Below are 14,289 nucleotides of genomic sequence, written 5' to 3' on the forward strand. Positions count from 1 at the left end.
AACGACACCATCCTAAAATTGTATCTGAAACCTTTCCTCCCTTAATTCTCTGTTTCCCTCTCACTACTAATTCAGGATACATTGTAAATCCTAAGATCTATGTGGATGTCTTTAAATATATTTGGGCATCAAGCAAATCTAAACTCTCTATCCAATGCTCTGCTATTCTGATCTAAATCTTTACTACTTGATTGCAATCTCCTCCTGTTGTTAGTTACATGACAATTTCCTCCTACAACTCCGTAAAGACAAGTCATCCTTAAAGAATTGTAATCTCAAAAAATGTGGCTTAAGGAATCAATCCTCCCTTCCATGAGCAAATCTTGCAAAACAAACACCTACTCCTACCACTTGCAAAGATAGGGATAGTAATTCACCCTATTCCTTCATGGGGAAGAGCAGACCTATCATTCAAAATAGTCTTTTCAAGCGCCTCCGAGATATCTTGAAGACTAATCATTTTCCAGTTCTCCTCAGTTTCGACTCCCATATTGGCCAAATGATCTGCCACTTTATTACCTTCTGTGAGGGTATGAACTAGGTCGTAATCCCCACTTTTTTCTAACATACAATCAATTTTGGGAAGCCATCTATTTAGCTTCCAGTTGTTGAACTTCCACTTTATCACCCCATTAATGACAATATGATAATTCCCTTCTATGATCACTTTAGAAAGTCCTTTGTCTGCACATAATTCCAATCCTACCTCCAAAGCTCTAATTTCTGCTTCATTGTTGGTACTCACCCCAAGATTACCGTAGACACCTTGTAAGAAGCATCCTTCCTCATTCCTTATGACAACTCCAAACCTATCCTTTCCAGGATTGCCTTTACTAGCACCATCAAAATTGAGATTGATCCATCCCTTTTTGGGCACCTTCCATCTAACCTTCTTCCTATCCACCTTCTTGTCCCTCATCTGCATCTGTCCAGTCTCTTTGAATGACCATTTAGATTCCATCACCTTGTCCCAATTTGTGAACCTTCTAACTTGTTTTTTCCTTATATTGCAACTAACTACTTCCTCTATGGCTTCTTTAATCTTCATTAATAATTTTTCCTTGGGTAGTATGTATTCCTTGAAAATTCTTCTATTCCTTTCTTTCCACACATGCCATACTAGCAAAGCCGGACCTACTAATCAAACATCCCCCCACTTGGAATTAAAATATTTGGGCCATGAGCTAAGGAAATCCTTTATCTCTTCATTCCTGACAATTTTCAGTTCAACCATATCGAACAACCATTCCCAACACAGTCTATATGGCCAACACGAGTTCCTCAACCCGCTCCTTTGCACTTCATATCCCCACTTAACTTTGTATTCTCCCGATTTGGAGGCACACCATCCTCTGCCATTGTACAAAACACTGACCTTTGTTTCAATAAAGATTCCCATTTGTCACAAAGCTCTAAATTTCCTATGTTTATGTTCTTCCATCTAACTCTGTCTCCCTCCTGGCCACACCCTTCCATGTAATTGATTACCTTTTCCCCAACACTCTCCTAAACTTGTGAAATCCAATTGTGATCTTCTAATAGTTCTACCAAGGGTCTTTCACCCCCCCCAAGAATCATAATAAAAATTTGCTTTTCTTCCATTCCCTATCTGCCAAGATAAGTGGTCAGTGATGAGATTTCTGCCTTCCCAAAGAAAATTCCAAACTACTGATCCTTTCTCAACATTTGCCACCATGAAGATTTTGTTGGCATCCTCAAAGTCCAAGTATTTGCTTCTCATAGCTCTGCACCACAGTCTCTTTGAATGCTTGTACATCATCTAGGATAATTTGGCTCTTAAGGCTATATTTTGAAGACCCATTTTCCTGAGCCCCGCCCCTCCATCCTCCTTGGAGAGACAAGCAGTGTCCCAATTGACAAGAGGGATTTTTCTCTCCTCCGCTCCTTCCCAAATGATTTTCTTTAGCAGTCCATCAAGCTTGCTGCAAGCATTGCTCGACATATTGAAACAAGTCATGTTGTTTATTGGAATTGCTGACATAGCTGACCTAATCATCTGTATCCTACCCGCTTGTGAAAGCCATCTATTCTTCCACAACATAGATTTTGTTTGACATTTATTGATAACTTCCTCCCAAATTTGAGTTTGCCTAGCTCCCGCATTAATGGGTATTGTATGCGGGAAAAGCGGGCTAATAAAACTCAATATATGAAAATATTGTAAAAGACTTGTCCACACACACACACAGGACTTCTTGGTGCAAGCTATGGAGTAACGACATATTACTCAGCTTCCCAAGGTGGGTCCCATGGTTCTCTATCTTACAATGTCCCTCAAACCAATGTTTTTGCTCTCAGATCACTGAGCAAAATGGTTTAGGGATGGCAAATACAAGAACGAGGGATGCTTTGATAGATTTTAGTGTGAGATGCATTCTAAGCTATGCATGATTTTTTTAAGATGCAATGAACTAGATGATAAGATGACAAGGTTAGTATGAGTACTATCCTAACATGATATATTTAGTCTATGATTGAGCTAAATGATAAAGAAAGTATTCTAAACATGCATATTTAGACTAATTCCTGATTTAAAAGAGGCTAAAATGATGAGCATAAAAATGATATATGAGAGCTTGAATGTATTTAAGCATAAGTATGATACTACAATTTTGGAGGATGATTGTTAAAAATGGAGGAATGAGAGCTCTATTTATAGCAAAAATAGGGCAATGGATGGTCAAGATTGAATGGTTTAATCAAGGGATGAGTTTGAAAGTTGGGGATCCATGTTTGTAATTTGCACCAATGAAATGGTGACAAGTGTCAACATAGGGTTGGGTTGAGAGAAGGGGTTGGAGGCCTTAAATGCATGAGAAGACCTCATGGTTATCTAGAGAGTAAGGGTCAAGCTTAAGTTAGGATTACCCAATGGATTAAGAGTTAATCCAAGGATAAACCTTTGTGCAAATGATTAAGAGATAATCATGGTCAAAGCATTAAAGGCCTGATGGGACCCTTGGGTTGGATGAAGGTTGAGTTAAAACAAATATTTTAACCATGTAGGAGGGTTTGAGTTAACCATTAATGGTTATTGGAGACTTTGGGGGATTAAGTGGTTGAAAGTTGGAAGCCTTTAATGGTTACCAAAGACTTTGAGGAATTAAGTGGTTGAAGTCTTGAAGCCTTTAATGGTTATCAAAGACTTTGAGGATTTGAGAAGTGACCTCCCCTTGCTTAGGGATGTGAAAAAGTTTAGAAGATGGGTTAGGCTAATTAGAAGCGATTAGAAGATTCTAGAAGGCATTAGAAAGGGGTTTAGGATTTTGCAAGTGGATGGAGGGATAATAGGATTTAATTGAAATAAAGTTAATTTAATTCAATTTGGTTGTAATTTGGGGAAATTAAATAAATTAGATTTATTCAATTTAGGATAACTATTTAATTAAATTTGAATTTAATTAAAAGTGGATAGGGGGGATTTAATTGGATAAAATGATTTATTCATTAAATGGGTATAGTGAATTTTATTTAAATAAATTGAGTAATTTACTTAATAAAATAGAAGAATGTGGATAATTTAATTAAATTAGATTTAATCAAATAGAGAAATGAACATAAAATATTCATTTAGGAATATGGTCATTTTTATACGTCTACATTTTGCCCCTCTTTGAAGTGACGTGTGTGCACATGTTATTTCAAAGAAAATGATGTGTTTTTGTGATTTATGATCAAATGCAATTTTTGTGTCGCTCTTATGATTTGCAAGTCGTGCCCCAGATTCGATATTTTGATGGTGATACCAGATTTGATTTGATGTGTGATGCCCCAGATTTGATATTTTGATGGTGATACCAGATTTGATTTGATGTGTTGCGTACCTTGTTTCAAGTTCAATGTGTGAAGCCTGATTTGTGTTACAAGCTGATATGGGTTGGAAACTTGAGTTGTGTTACAAGCTGATATGGGTGGGAAACTTGAGTTGTTTTACAAGTTTATGTGATTGGGGAGACTTGAGTTGTATTACAAGTTTTGATATGGTTTTTGATAACTTGAGTTGTTTTACAAGTTGATATGAAATGATAGGATTTTGAACTTGATGTAGATGAGAAAATTGTTTCATGTTGTTGATGTGAGTTTGATTTTGATATCTTTGTTTTGATGTGGAAACTGATATTGGATTTGATGTTGAGATTTGATATGATAATGCCCCCTTGGGAGATCATTCGTGCACACAAAGCATGAATGATCTCTCGAAAGAAGAAGAATGTTGTTTGAAAGATAGAAGAGTAGATAGTGATGGCATGCATGGGTTTGATAAGATTGATTAGATTGATTGGATTGAGATTAAGATTGATTTCAGGTATGACACCTCCTGTATAAGACATGGATGATCGAGCGTCTGGTTTCAGGAATGATATCGCCTATATAAGACATGGATGATTGAGCGTCTGGTTTCAAGAATGATACTGCCTGTATAAGACATGGATGATCGAGTGTCTGGTTTCAGGAATGATATATCCTGTATAAGACCGATCAAAATGCCTGGTTTCAGGAATAATATATCCTGTATAAGAGCTGATCAAAACATCTGGTTTCAAGAACGATATATCCCGTATAAGATATGTATGATTGAGCGTATGGTTTCAAGAATGATACCACCTGTATAAGATATGGATGATTGAGCGTCTGGTTTCAGGAATGATACCGCCTGTATAAGACATGGATGATCGAGTGTCTGGTTTTAGGAATGATATATCCTGTATAAGACCGATCAAAATGCCTGGTTTCAGGAATGATATATCCTGTATAAGAGCTGATCAAAACATCTGGTTTCAGGAACGATATATCCTGTATAAGAGCTGATCAAAACATCTGGTTTCAGGAACGATATATCCTGTATAAGAGCTGATCAAAACATCTGGCTTCAGGAACGATATATCTTGTATAAGAGCTGATCAAAACATCTGGTTTCGGGAATGATATATCCTGTATAAGAGCTGATCAAAACATCTGGTTTTAGGAAAGATACATCCTGTATAAGACATGATAGAAGATAGTTTGGAAGAATGATAGAAGATAGTTTAGAAGAATGATGAAGATAGTTTGGAAGAATGATGAAGATAGTTTAGAAGAATGATAGAAGATAGGTTGGAAGAATGATAGAAGATAGTTTAGAATGATGATAGAGATATGTTGGAAGAATGATGAAGATAGTTTGGAAGAATGATAGAAGATAGGTTGAAGGAATGATAGAAGATAGTTTAGAAGAATGATAGAGATATGTTGGAAGAATGATAGAAGATAGTTTAGAAGAATGATAGAGATATGAAAGTGAAGAAAGATTCCATGATGATGTGATAGATATGCATGCGAGGGATGCAATGATGAATGATGAATGGTATTTTGAAAATGAGATGTATGATATGATATGCAACTAATTGTAAAATGATATGTAACTATTTGTTTTTGAGCATCCTCATTCTACATTTGCCATCTGATATAGCCATATGTTGTTTGCTTTCTTTGTAGGTATCATCATTGAGCATTGATTTGTTTAGGATATGTTGAAAATTCATACAAGCATAATGGTATAATTGAACCATAATGACCTGAGAAAAATTTACATGATATTTGATTTTGCAAGATAGCACAAGCGTCAAGGTATAATTGAACCAGGACGACCTGAGTGCGTATTGCGTAAACATACAAGAGTTAACTTGTGTCCCATACAAATTCGAAATGTCCTCAGCGATATGCCACCTGATTTCTTCATAGGACAAATTTGCATGGTAAAAGACTTCACTCACAGATAGAAGACAAATAAAACATCACATTCCTTCCTTGCTTCTCTAGTCGTAAGACATCCTTGAGTCACTTAGGAGATATGATAAGCAAAAATGAACAACCATAAGTAATCATGCATGCTATTGGAAATGTATTCTTGTCAATTAAAACATCTTGCAAATAGATCTTTGTTTAGTTGAAATTAGTTCAAGTCTGTGATGTTTAGCCTTCTCGCATTGTCATTTGGCATTTGTTGGTTGTTTTGATCCTTGTTGTCTTGCTACATTTTTGGTCTGATGTTGAAAACCCTGAAGGCGAGATGCCCCTAGCGAGGTCAGGATTTTGCCCCTTGCTGTTGATACTACTTTGATATGGATATGTACATTGATCACCAAGCCATGGTGGGATATTATTTGGATAATTGTTTCAGATAAACCAAGGACAGTGACTAGACTAAGTATGTCCAAGATTGATAAGCATTTGTGAATTTCTGGTGATGCCTCAGATGGTGATTTGTGAAACATGTATTTCCATCAATTGATAAAGATAAGGCTTACTATAATAAAAACCAGCAATCCTACTGATTGATGTCATTGTTATGATTTGGTTGATGATTGATAAGAATGTCTGGTTTCAAAGAGTGAGTACCCCGTATAAGACCGATCTGTCTGGTTTCGAGTGTACCTATCCTTGTATAAGATATGATTGATGTTGATTTGATTTCAAGTAATGAATTGATTAACAAGACATGTGATAAGTTTGATTGCAGACTTTGAGAGTTTTCCTATTGTTGATCTGATTTGATGGATGGTCCATGTGTTCATGCTTTGATTTTTTTTGATTTTTTTTTTGATTTTGAGTTTTTGGATATTTTGAGTTTTTTTGATTTTTTGGATATTTTGATTTTTTTGAGTTTTTGGATATTTTGATTTTTTTGGATTTTTTGGATATTTTGATTTTTTTGGATTTTTTGGATATTTTGATTTTTTGGATTAGAAGAACGATGTATTTGGTTGCCCCAATGTATATCAAGACAAGGAATGGATGAATGGATGACTGAACCATTGAGGTGGAAATAGATTTGTTGTCCATAGTTTTGATCAAGATCAAGGATGAAAAAGGGGATATGGATAGAGATAGGATATAGATAGCACTGGATGATGGAAGCAATGAATAGACAGGATAGTGTGTAAGGGAAAAAGCGAGACTAGGTTAATCATGCCCTAATCCTACCTTTTGACACACATTACGGAATACGAAAGAGCCTAGAGATATCGCACAATTGGCTACTTCTTTTGGTGAAAGAGAGAGCCACGGGATATCTAGTAGGATTTCTATTCCCTTGTTGAAATTGTAAGATCAAGTAATGCAAGTTCAAACCCTAATCTCAAAATGCAAGTATGAACTAATAACAAGATTGCAGAATTGAGATTAAACAATGAACAGCTGTAAGTACAAGGATGAAATAAGAATTCAGATATGTACCCAGAGTCAAAATCGGACTGAAAATGTTCGGGACGGGGGCGCGGGCGCCACTGTCCTGAAAATTGCACCGGAAACCACTGTTCTGCACTCTGAAACACTGTCTGGAAACTGTCTGTAAACTGTCTGTCCGGAGGACCAGGGCGCCCAGCGCCTCTGTCCCAGGGACCAGGGCGCCCAGCGCCCCTGTCCCGGTCTTCTGCTATGCAATTTCACACAGAGTGCTGTCCCAACTTTCTCTCTCTGGATCTATATCCCGCGGCGTCGTCCGAATCTCGAAACCTGCAATAATATCTGAAAAGGGGGAGGGGCGGCTATATAGGGTTTTGCCTTAGTCAAACCCCCACTTCGGTGATTTCCACCTCCACGAATAGCCAAGTTGTTTTGTAAAATGTATTGTGTGTGCAGACCTAGTGTGTGTGCAAGGTCCAAAATGCAAGAAAGCAAACTAGAGCAACCTAGAAAGTAAACCCTAATTGCTTGTAAATGATAATGTAAATGCTCTAAATCAAGATGCAATGTGATCTAAAGCATGAATAAATGATGTACCAAAGCTTATGCAAAGACATGAAAACAATACGAAATCATACCCAACCCTCAAGGGAGGAGTACAAGCCAATCTTCAGTCGGTAATCTCCTATTGTTCTTCAATGTCTTCCAAGCCCTAAGTGGATGAATGAATTTGATAGATGCTTGATAGAATGATGTTGAATGTTGTTGAAGTCCTCAAAGATCTGCTCTTTCGCTGCATATGAAGTTCCTGGAAACAAAAATCCGATCCTTCCAAATGAAGAAAGAGAGCTCTTATGTATGAAACCCTAGGTCGTAAATTCGTATTTTGGCTGACCTAGAGATTGAATATCCCGCCAATTTCTTGGGGTTAAGCTTTATTTTATGATTGGATCGCGCTCCTAAAATTTCGGGAAAAATGCCCGGGACCATGTGCACGGGCGCCACGGTCCCGGCAACTTTTCACCAAATTTTCAGGGCCGTCGGATATGATGATTTTAGAGAGAATCCCGAAGTTATAGGTGATTCCGAGATATTTTGACCCCGAAACCAAGCCCCCAAGTTCGGAATAGGACTTAATTAGGGTTTTTGATTAAGTGATGTATTGGAGGAATAAAATGCGAAGGGCGCACTTTAGTGAAAGGGCCCAACTTTATGATGTAGAGAATGATGAAATAGGAACCTTAGACCTAATTAATTTGATTAATTAAGTGCTTAAGGAGAAATGCAATGCAGAATGTAAAATGCACTAAGGCGGGTGCTAAACTAGGTGTGAAATTGTACCACCCTAGCGAGTGCGTACAATTTACGACGCTACATTTAGCCCCCACTTTAGCGGTCATATGAGTACTACGTGCATATGCAAGCTAAAGTACAGAAAAGTAAACATCATTTGAAAAAAGGATATATCCATAAGTTGTCGGACGAAGCCCCCAGCGGTATCTGCAGTACACAGTTAGGAACCGCACCCTACAAAACAAACGTTAGATCACAAAATCACCTAATGCTTACTAGGGAAAGTGATGAAATCTGTGAGTAGCTGTATGCCCCCCCTGTTTCGACTTGCTTATTAGGGAGGTGAAACAGGGTAGCATGTTTACTTGCGACAAATTGTGTAAGAGAGTAAGGGTGTTCACTAAATAAGCTTCATCAGAGCACTTTTTGGAACATCCCGAGAGTAGGGGAAGGAAAGTATGATTCCAACGCAACAAACGGCTCGAAAATCGCATCTCCCAAACTCAAGTTATGATAAGATGAATGACAGAGGAAAAATTAGGGTTTCAAAAAGTAAGAACAAGCAAATGAGAGTATATACCTCGAAAGTGACACTTGTATTCGTCACTTTGTCAATTTCAGGATACTATTCAGTGTAGCGGAGCCCACCTAGCCATCACCATGCCTTCACGATGACCGAAGCGTCCCACGAGGATCGAGATCCTGCGCCAGGCCGTGATCGATGACGAGCCATTGGACGAGGTGAGTTGACTGAACGTTTGACTTTTGATTTTTCGCATGTTTGACTTTTTTGTGATCGTATGCGGGCCTCGAAGGCTGACCGGGGCCCACCCAGGGCGCCATGGTCCCTGTGGGGCACCCTGGTCCCCCTAGGGCGCCATGGTCCCTGACAGGGGCGCCATGGTCCCTTCAGGGCGCCATGGTCCCTTCAGGGCGCCATGGTCCTTGACAGGGCGCCATGGTCCCCTCAGGGCGCCATGGTCCCTGATAGGGCGCCATGGTCCCTGACAGGGCGCCATGGTCCCCAATCAGGGCCTGGCGAGGGGTTACAAGGCTAGCATACAATGTACGATAGTTTGCATTAGCATTCTTGATGATCAAGTATTGATTACAGTCATGTTTTGATGTTGCAGGGTCTCCCGTACATGAGAGAGCACACAGCGGGACATATTCTTCACACTTTGCGAGATCAGATTCCACGGCTGACTCAGTCAGAGAGAGACACACTATCGATTGTAGGATTGTGGTACGTAATTTTGATGCCGGCCATTCGATTTCATCCTGCGATGCTGATGGCCTTGATGGAGCGATGGGATCCTGACACATGCACCTTTCACCTTCCAGTAGGAGAGCTGACAGTCACACTCGAGGATGTGTACCGTATATTTCATCTTCCTATCAGAGGAGCGACAGTTACATACACGATCGATCGGTCAGCGGAGGATCATCAGAGAGAGCAGGTGTATTGCATAGGGAGAGTCATGCCGAGCGAGATGAGAGGTCACATCATGGTCAGCTGGCTCTTACATCCTACAGGGGAGGTACCACTTCTGAGACGCCTTATGATAGCCATCATAGCACTAGCCGTCTGCCCTAATGGGTGAGGGACACACATGCATGGGGGCCTCACATGGTGTATCAGAGCGATGGAGAGACACAGGAGAGTGTATGCTTGGGGTCAGAGTATGCTTGCGCATCTCTATCACGACCTTGGGGAGTATGTATTCGGACAGGGTTGTAGTTTGATGACATGCACACTTCTACAGGTGTGGATTTTAGAGCACTTCACATGCACCAGGCCCGTCGGCTTTCCACTGAGTACAGCGAGCGAGCGACCTAGGGTGTTCGCTTATCCACTTACCAGAGAGTGGAGATTTGGCGATTTGTTGTATTGGAGAGTGATTATTGACAGACTGACAGTCGAGGTGATAGTGTGGAGACCTTACCTACTGATGCACAGATGGGATGGTATGGAGAGACAGTTAGGATGTCTACAGAGGAACCGCCTACTGCGAGGACGATATGCACACATCATAGTCCCTTTCTACTTTGACCGAGTACGGAGGCAGTTCGGACTAGAGCAGTGTGTTCCAGCCGATGTGCCCATCTATACTCGACACTCACGGGTCCTTCCCAGACCTGGAGCAGTAGCGAGACTGACGGTAGATGATATTGAGATGACAGATTTAGAGGGATATGATCAGGATGTAGTCACTGACTATTCTACAGAGTCTGGAGCACAGCGTAGATATGTTTCATGGTTCATGAGATCATATCCAGGTCCTATCTTTCCACCAGATCATCCAACAGGCTATCCAGACCCATGGAGACATGGAGACCGAGACGAGGATGAGGGATCCAGGTCAGAGGAGCCAGAGGAGGGAGAGGATCATGAGGAGGCGGAAGATCCTGATCCACCTATAGGCGATTAGCCCAGTGACGAGGAGGAGGAGGATGAGGATGCAGATAGAGAGGAGGACGAGGAGGATGCAGGTGATGATGCGGATGAGGACAAGGATGATGATGATGAGGAGGACGATGAGGAGGAGGATAGAGATGATGAGGAGGAGTCGGATGCAGCTCCCCACCATTCAGGAGACGATACCATAGCTCTGGATCGACCCCCTATTCTCCAACAGGGGGAACAGGAGGCGATACGGAGACCTGTCACCAGTACCGTCCAGCCTACACCCATCGTGGATAGAGTATATGAGCGAGGGGAGCCTAGCGGTTCTCAGTCACAGATACTACCATATCATGATCCCTACTGGTGCGAGGGAGATCCAGGTATAGTAGGTTTATATTGATTGATTAATGTTTTGATGATAAAGAATGGTACTAAAAAAAATCTGTTCTACTACCACAACTAATGTGCAGGAATGGCGTTCCTTGATTCAGCAGGCAATGACAGACATTTCCATGATAGCACAGATCCCCAGTTCCTCACAGATTTCCTATAGGCCTTAGGGGAACGCGGGTCGGCATGAGGATTTATTTTTCCCATTCCGAGTACAGGTAGATATATGGAGGGAGAGAGAGAGAGTCCTATCAGAGGACCTTCAGCAGGCGCGACAGAGAGAGAGAGTCCTATCAGAGGACCTCCAACAGGCGCGACAGAGAGAGAGAGTCCTATTAGAGGACCTCCAGCAGGTGCGGCGAGATCTAGTAGCGGCCCAGACCGAGGCTACCACCTATCGTGCGATCCTTATGGATAGGGATCGTAGGAGTTCCTCTCGGAGTCACTCACGATCTGTATCGCGCTACACCCATGGGTCCACCTCCACGGCCAGATCAGGAGGGAGCATCCAGTCGACACTCTCCAGCCACTAGCCCTAGGGATAGGAGATGATTGTATGATGTAGGAGAGGTCACATTTTGGATATAAAGTGACCTATGTTTGTATACGATTCACACATATATATGTATATATACATGCTTCTCTTTTGTCTCAAATGTGTTATCTTTAATGCCTAAAACAATGTATATTTTGTTTTGATTAAATCTAATACATTTGGTAAATGTATGTTCAGAATTTAATTTCCATGTGATTGATTTCTCAATGCTCCATGATTAAATTGATACATGTGTGACTTAATTAAAATGTTTAATCAAGTACGACATTGATGATAAGGAAGAAATATGCATTAAGTCTAAGAATCATATAACTAATGTGATTTAATTTTGAACTTAAACACAACATGATACGATTCTACTTAACACATAAAGACATTGTATAATATGCTAGCATAATGAAAAATGTAAATCTTTTACAATTTACATAAATGAATTCAAGACAAACTATAAAGTAAGAAGACATGCTTGTCAGGAATGAAGCAATATAGATTAACATAACATTTAATTCTATTTTGCTTTAATTAAGAAATACTAACATATTATCCAATGTTGAAGAATTGAAAAAGAAGATAGATGAAAAATGAAGAATTAAACATAATATCTACGCAAGTGCATAGCATTAATAGGTTCTTTAAGAGGCGTACCGTCTACATCCGCTATTTTGTAAGCACCTGATCCATAATCCTCAATAACGATATATGGTCCAAGCCAATTAGGACTAAATTTTCCCTTTTCTGCAGGTAAGGCATTCACATTGCGCTGATTCTCATAAAGGACTAAGTCACCTACTGAGAAGGAACGTTGAATAACCTTGTCATTATAGCTTCGTTGTAGAGTTTTGTGATATGCTTGAATATGCTCAAGAGCATTTATGTGCTGTTCATCAAGCATCTCAAGCTGTTGAAGTCGTTGTTCCCTATAAGAGTCATCATCTACTATACCTTTGAGAGAAACCCTAAGTGATGGAATTTCTAACTCTAAGGGCATAATAACATTAGCACCATAAACAAGATTATAAGGAGTAGTTCCTGTAGCAATTCGTACACTCGTTCGGTAGGCCCAAAGAGCATAGATTAGCTGGTTACTCCAATCCTTACCATGCTTATTTACGGTTTTACGAAGAATTTGTTCAATTATCTTATTGGATGATTCGGCTTGGCCATTTGATTGAGGATAATATGGTGTAGAAAATCGATGTTTGATATGATACTTCTCGAGGAATTTCTTCACATCCTTGTTTTTAAACGATGTCCCATTATCTGAGATAATAGTGGAAGGTATCCCAAATCGAGAAATGATGTTTTCTAGAAGAAATTGACAAATCACTTCAGCAGTAGTAGAGCGAAGAGGAATAGCTTCTACCCACTTCGTAAAGTAATCTGTTGCAGTTATAATGAAGGTGTGTCCTTGAGATGAAGGAGGAGAAATTTTTCCAATAAGATCCAAACCCCATGTGGAGAAAGGCCAAGAAGCTACTTGAGAACGAAGTTCTTGGGCAGGAGCATGAATCAGATTATTGTGTTGTTGACATTGATGACATTTTTTAACAAATGAAAAGGAATCCTTCTGCATAGTTTGCCAATAGTATCCCATACGAAGCAACCTATGAACCAGGGATTTGCCCCCAAAATGCCCCCCACAGGCACCTGAATGTGCCTCTTCAAGAGCAACAGGGATTTCCGACTTGTTAAGACAACGGAGGAGAAGACCATCATAACCCCTTCGATAAAGGACATTAGAAAGGATGATATATCTAGCAGACAACTTGCGGATTCTAGCCCTAGTGTTCCTATTAGCGAAATCAGGAAAGGTACCATCGGTCAAATATCTTACGATATGCGAGAACCATTCATCTGAGTCTACAAAGTCACAACATGTTATCAAGCTAGAATCATCCTCAATAGCTGGAGAAATAAGGTTGTGAATAACAAAATTAAGATCGACCATAGGGTCCTCTAAAGATACTAGAGAAGCCACACATGCCATTGCATCCGCATGTCGATTATCTTTTCGAGGAACGGGTTCCATGTTATAAGAATCAAAATTTTGTAATAAAGAGATAGCAAGATCTTTATATTGTGATAATTTGTCTTGTTTTGCTTGATATATTCTTGTTACTTGTCTTATAATTAATTGCGAATCTCCATAGATATGTATGTGTTTTATATTCAGAGCCAAGGCTTCTTTTATTCCCGCTATAAGAGCCTCATACTCAGCAACGTTATTGGTACACAGAAAATTTAGACGATATGATAAAGGAATAGGTTTCTTTATAGGAGAAATCAGAACAACCCCTGCCCCCGATCCCGTACGACACTTAGAGCCATCAAAGTACAACTCCCAAGTTTCATCTTTCTCTATAGAAAGAATGAAGTCGTTAGGAAAGGATTCAGGGTTAGGGAAGGAGAAAGGTGAAGGGGCCTCAACTAAGTGATCGGTCAACGCTTGTCCTTTAAT

The sequence above is a fragment of the Cryptomeria japonica genome, chromosome 10, assembly GCF_030272615.1.
Source record: "Cryptomeria japonica chromosome 10, Sugi_1.0, whole genome shotgun sequence".
Taxonomy (NCBI): domain Eukaryota; kingdom Viridiplantae; phylum Streptophyta; class Pinopsida; order Cupressales; family Cupressaceae; genus Cryptomeria; species Cryptomeria japonica.